This window comes from Triticum aestivum, chromosome 1A, assembly GCF_018294505.1.
Source record: "Triticum aestivum cultivar Chinese Spring chromosome 1A, IWGSC CS RefSeq v2.1, whole genome shotgun sequence".
In the NCBI taxonomy this organism is placed as follows: Eukaryota; Viridiplantae; Streptophyta; class Magnoliopsida; order Poales; family Poaceae; genus Triticum; species Triticum aestivum.
Window position 1 is genome coordinate 553,059,791 of NC_057794.1, and position 6,239 is coordinate 553,066,029.

General features: G+C 42.2%; 1 long non-coding RNA gene across 3 annotated transcripts; it reads left to right on the top strand.

The window, feature by feature from the left end:
• The first annotated feature begins 3,108 nt into the window (after positions 1-3,108).
• On the top strand, positions 3,109-4,983 carry LOC123180820 (uncharacterized). 3 transcript variants are annotated; one of them, XR_006491264.1, is made up of 4 exons: positions 3,109-3,571; positions 3,665-3,905; positions 4,304-4,498; positions 4,606-4,983. It is a non-coding gene; the product is annotated as an uncharacterized lncRNA (long non-coding RNA). The 3 variants fall into 3 exon arrangements; XR_006491269.1 differs by having other exon boundaries at positions 4,374-4,498; XR_006491273.1 differs by having other exon boundaries at positions 3,711-3,905.
• Positions 4,984-6,239: the final 1,256 nt, after the last annotated feature.

Sequence of the window (6,239 nt, forward strand, 5' to 3'; positions counted from 1 at the left end):
ATTCCTTCCTAGGGATTGCCTTCGCAAGAAAACTTTCTGTTCGCTTGCCTTTCTCTCCCAGAGGCATCCCTCCTTCTAGATATCATTATAGCTTTCATGTGAAAGTCGCTTGATCATGGGCATAAGCAGAACACATTCAGTTTCATTGGTGCGTGCGGATGAGCAGTGAACTTGGAAGGATTTCTATTCCCATGTGATCTGCTTGGTCTATGTGTGAGCATCATTCCTAAATATAGCTCATCATGCCATTCTTTTTGGTCCATGACCACATCAATGTGGATGTTCCTATTAAAACAAAGGTACATAATTGATATTTTCCTTGATTATTAATTCCTCGATTTTGTTGCTCAGATTTGTATCCCACGATTTCATTTACTGTGAGATGCTATCGACACACACGGGCACACATGCCTAATCTATTCTCAGGTTCAGTTTCTGGTCACTTCAGTGAGGTTTTTCATCAACTAATATCTTTGAACTCATATTGTGCACCTTTATATATGGCGGTTGGCTGTATACCTTTAGTCTGCTTTGTCAAAGGCTGTTGGTATTAAGCTTTAGTGCTTCATTGTTCATCATAGTCTCATTCCCTTGATAATTAATAATGAGGTAATGAAAAATAGGTGAAACTGTAAGAAACATGAAGCGGGGGAACACGATTCAGTTTGTCATTGGAAATTAGTTTCCATGGCTAAATTACTCAACTCTGCACCATGTTTTTTCTCGCTCATCTTGTTTATTTTCTATGGTATATTGTTCTTTATCGGTTCCATTATTTCTTCAAGAACCCGCAGATCAACTATGTTTAGATATGATTTACTTCCGAAAATAATGAATTGCGTTTGTGCTTTCAGCTTAGGCGAATCTATACCTTGATTACAAATTCTACATTCTCCTCTTTGGATGTCATTTCTTTTGCTAGATGTAATTGCATGCCTTTGTTCCATGACTCTTGAGTCTGCCGCTTAGTCTGCTCTGGGATCACACCAATCGCTAATTTGATGCACATATGAATCCCTAGATCTAATGTGATGTACTAATTAGTATCTGACGAGGCCTTCAAGTTCTGATGCAACTTAGAACATCCCTCTTGAAGCAAAAGTCACATTGACAATATAAAATTATATCTTTGATTTTACGAATCATTTACCCTCACTAGTGTGTTGATGAACTGGCAAGATGGCTAGCTAATAGCATATATTACTTTCCTTTTCTTGCAAGCTCAAAGTTTGTTGTCCTAATGTATTATTGATTAGAAACAATAATACAAATTACCGATACACCTGACTGGAAGTTCTGACCGACGTTACTCTTGCATTATCCGGACTCTGAAATATGCAATAAAATCCAGTTCAATGTTTATCATTAAAACATCAACTATAATATTGCCTTATTAGCTGTGTGGGTATTAGTTATGATAATATTTCTTTTAAAATGAATCTTAGAATGATCAAAATATTACATTCACAATGGCCAACCAGTGAACTATTAAACTTTGTTATATAAAAATCCTACTGAATATCTTCACTCATTTTTAAGTATTACAGGGCTTCCACATATCCTGCTCGAGTGGTGAGTAGATGACCATGCACCATGGTAGGGAGGCATGGTGTTGAGCCACTGATGGAGGCACTACACTGCCAGGATGTGTCTGTCATGACACCAATAAGGCATGGCGGCATTTGTTCAACCGGAAGGTGCTGCAGTTAGGCAGTCTCTTACTCCTTTATCTCTATTTTGTGTCGCTGCTTCTACTTTTGTTGTCTAATGCATATATTTGGAGGATTTAGGTCAAATGTCCCTATTAGTGAATACTGTGTTCTTATGTATTCCCAAGAAACTTTTTTGTTTTGACAACAATTGGTGAGTTCGAACTAAAAGGAGCCATACATCAGAGAATCATTTTGTAACTATGTTATGCAAGCCAATTTAAAGAGTTTGTCATCTCTACTCCTAATGTCTCAGTTGGTAGGTCGCGTTCCGGGTTTTATTTCCGTCCAACCTCACCCGGTCTTTTTTGTACTTCTTTGATACTTCCTCCCACCTCCGTCTCAGCCGCGAAAAACCAAGGAAAACCCCGTGATCGAGTCCGGCACACGCCCAACCTCCCGTCGTAATTAACTGAGACGGTTGAAAATAAACCACCGAGCACAAACCGGCGAAAATTAACCAGCAAAAAAAACCCAAAACAATCGCACGCACGTACGAGCGAGGCCGCCCACCCTCGAGCGAGAACCACTCGCACGCACGACTCACTCAGCAAATCATGCGCCGCCGCCCTCCATCCTTCGCCACCGCCGCTCCATCCCTTCGCCGCCGCCGCTCCATCCCTTCGCCGCCGCCGCTCCATCCCTTCGCCGCCGACCTCGCACATCAAAGCCGCCGCCGCTCCATCCCTTCGCCGCCGACCTCGCACATCAAAGCCGCCGCCGCTCCATCCCTTCGCCGCCGCCCACGATCCACTTCAGGAGACGCCGTCGATCCCGTTGAGGACCTGCTGCCCATCATGTCGAGGATCCGAAGACGATCCCCTTCAGGAGCCTTGCCGATCCTTCTCCACACGCCACTGCCTCCCTTGCGAAGATGCCTTGCCATGGATATCAATCGGCGCCACGACGGCCGTGGCCTCCCCACCCGCCGACGTTCCAGATCCGGCCATCGTTGACCCCCTCCACATCAGTGATTGGTCAAGGTAGGGGTGTGTGGCTCTATCCATCTTCCCGCGTGTACGGAGTCCGTGTATCCTGGGCAAGGGTGCTTGTGAGATCGGGAGGCGATCAAAAGGAGGAAGAGGAGATCCATGGTTGGGGATACATTCAACGACCTAGGCATCATCCTCCCTGACGTCGTACTCGAAGCCCGCAGCCATTACCTTCTCAATCTATGTTAGTCAGCAGCAGCAAGGTCAGGCCCCACTATATTTTCTTCAGATCTTGCATCGCCATGGTGACTCCACAAAATTTGTACATCCATTGCCGACGTTGGTATTTATTCAGCAGAGAATTAACAACAGTAGACCAAAGCAAAGGGGGGTCAGCCTGAATGGGACGTATCCCCTTCCAGAGGACTCGCCCTAGCTAACCTGCATGGTACCTTTCATTAGCACTTCTCCCAGTAAGTTTGCAAATTTTGGATCCACCACTTTTGAATCATGCTTGGTGTGTGCTGACGGTGCACGAGGAACGTGACGGTTTTTCTCTGAATCATGCCATAGTTCTCTCAATATTGTACGTGTTGTTCTCTCAGCATTGTACGTCTTGTTCTCTGCATGATGTGTGGTCGATGGGCGGAGGCGACGACTGGCGGCTGTTCTATTTACACCTGACATGGTTGAGAGGCTAGGGAGCAGGCGATTTTGCACTCGTATTTGGTTGGCAATGGAGATGAATTTGTGAGAGATGTGGCTGGGAGTTGCACCGGTCATTTTTCTGCCCTCTCTATGTTATCCCTTTGCACTAATCGGTAATTGCTTTTTGACCAGGGGATAGGGTAGCGTACGCGAACAGCAAAATTGTAGAAGACGAGGAGGACAATCTGAGTGACCAACATTATGTGGAGTATTGAGATGCAGGTAAGACATGTGTAATCTGAATTGAGACATATGGAGGGCATACATAGTATGTATGTGCAGTTTTTAATTGTAGGTTGAATTCTTGTTCTCTAGATCCATCTTCACTGACAGCACGCGCTTGTCTGTGACCTCCCACCAGCAACGCCTTGAGGTCACCCACACAAGCGACCAAGCAATTCCACGCTGTCACCCTCTGCTACTTCGCCAACGACATCGAGGAGGTCGTGGGTGAGAGCTACTGTCCTCCCTGGAGAACATGCTCGTGCCCCATGCGTACGAAGAAGAGCTAAGACACTCGCATGGGTGCTCAAGGAAATACACCAGATTGAGCGAGGTTAGATTAAAGTTTCTTCATTCTACACTAGCTTTTCTTGTGCCTTTAGGTATTTCAGATAAGTATCGTATGCTGCCTACAACATGTAAGGGAAGCTAAAAAGGATTACAAAATATTTATGCTTCTTCATAGTTGTCCATTTGGTTCTAAACTTTGTTGAGTGGCAGACATATTTTACATTAATTAATAAATAATGTTGCTGCACACTGGTTTGCAATGAAGTGGGCAGGTAGACATGTTTTTGTTGAATAAATATTTTTCATAAATACGGGGGCATGAAGATAATCTATTCTTTCTTTACTCCATTGACAATGGGACAATGTTCTTTTTGTGTTTCAGAGTAAAAAAACAGACTCCAATCTGAATCTGATGAGTAAAAAAATATCGTTGTGTTTCAGAGTGTTACGCAATTTATGTTACGCAATGTATCAACAAGAGCAAAGACTCCAATCTGATGATGTAGGACAGCTTTAATGTGACAGAGGATCATGGTGGTCGATGGATTGTGCACCCGGTAGTAGACTAGGAAAGGAACATTATTTACGGAACACAATGATATTCAGAGCAGCCCTGCACTATGTGAGATTTAGAAGGTATTCAAATTAGTGTTTGTTGATAACTGCAAATTCCGTGTGTCCGAGTTTCATATTTTTCTTTATATCCCTGTCAACGTACTAATCCGTTGTTCTTTGATGTGCAGTTGGTACTGCCGGCGGATGCATCCATGTGCTAATCTCCTGGCACCGCGTAGACGGAGCCAAACGAGTTGGGGCCTCCAGCCGGCTGGTAGTCGACAACAACATCGGGTTTGTTAATTAATCAACAAGTCACAGATTGTCCTCTTTTTTGATTGGTCTGGTGTGGATTATCAGGCCTGCCGCGCAATCATATATTTATCTTTTGATTTATGTGGGTGGACAGAAACACCCTTTCTAAAGTTTTCTAGGGATTGTAATGAAGCACGGTAACACACTCCAGCATTCATTCTTTGCTTGATATTAGCAAACAATGTAAAATAACCAAGCTCATAACATTCTAAAGCGGTCTATTAGCTACTTCAGCAGACAACAGACAGAAAGAAGTAAGCAGTATTTGATTTGCTCATACCCGTGGAGGGATCGAATTCTGCCCAAAGTTTGTCGCAGCACTTGTGGTCAGCGGCGAGGATGAGCACCCACACCCGCTCCTTGTTGCTGGCCTCTGCATCCTCCTCCCTTGAAGCGGGTCTATGCGGGGAGTTGATTTAGAATATCCTATTGTTAGATATAACAAATAGGTGACAAGAAATAAACAAGAACTATGTAGTACAATATATGTGTCACACAGTATACTTTGAAAATGTGTAATTTGAGATTCTGATATAGATGTAGGCCTGTAACACACCTTGAACATGCACTGAAAATTGTTGTTTACAGTCTGATTTCTAAACGTGATGAAAACCCCTATTTATAAAAGGATTTAATAGAATTTGTAGTGATTCTTTTGTCAGATTGATAATATATTGCAAATTATGCTTGATGGTTAATTTCTTGGCATAAAAGGTGCTTATTTGAAATTTGGTTACTACTGAAATTTTGTCAAGATACTTGGACTTGTTCATTGTTCAGTCAGGTTCCAATCAAGAGTTAACCTGAGACAATAGAAAGTACTGTCTGTGTAATTATTGATGGTTCTGGAATAAGGATTAAACCAAATCAACGAAACAAATCCTCGAGGATGCCTTTTTTGGTAGCTAGCCAGGTTAAACTTTTCAATCCGTGCTCAGCCCTGTACTCATAGGCCCATTGTTTCAATATTTATGAAGCACCACATTTCCAAATACATTTATTAAGCACCCTACCAATGTCAAGTTTTCAGATCTTGCGTACTTTCTTGTGGTACATGCCTACAAATTTTTGTACAGTCTATAAAAAAACGACGACTGTCCGGTCTGGTCATAAACGTAGCCTAATCATAAAAAATGAAGTACACAAAAAACTTCATAAACATAGTTGTCACAATTTTTTATTAACCTTGTTTTTACAATCTTTCAGATTATTCGGAAAACGAGTTACACAATTTTTTTATTTAGAGAAAGAGTTACCACCATTTTTTTAAGAAACAACTTTCATGTTTTTCTTTAGAAACATTTTTTACCACTATTATGAAAATATGTTCATATTAAAGATTACAGCTGCAAAAAATATAACAGCTGCATGATGGTTAATCAAATCAAGGATGGTCGAGAACTTGCAGATGCTACGTTTTTTATTTTGAAGTTAAGACTCAACTTGGAGCATTGGAGCATTTGAGAAATCTCACCACCAAGTCGACATCCAGCAATGGCATCTAGAG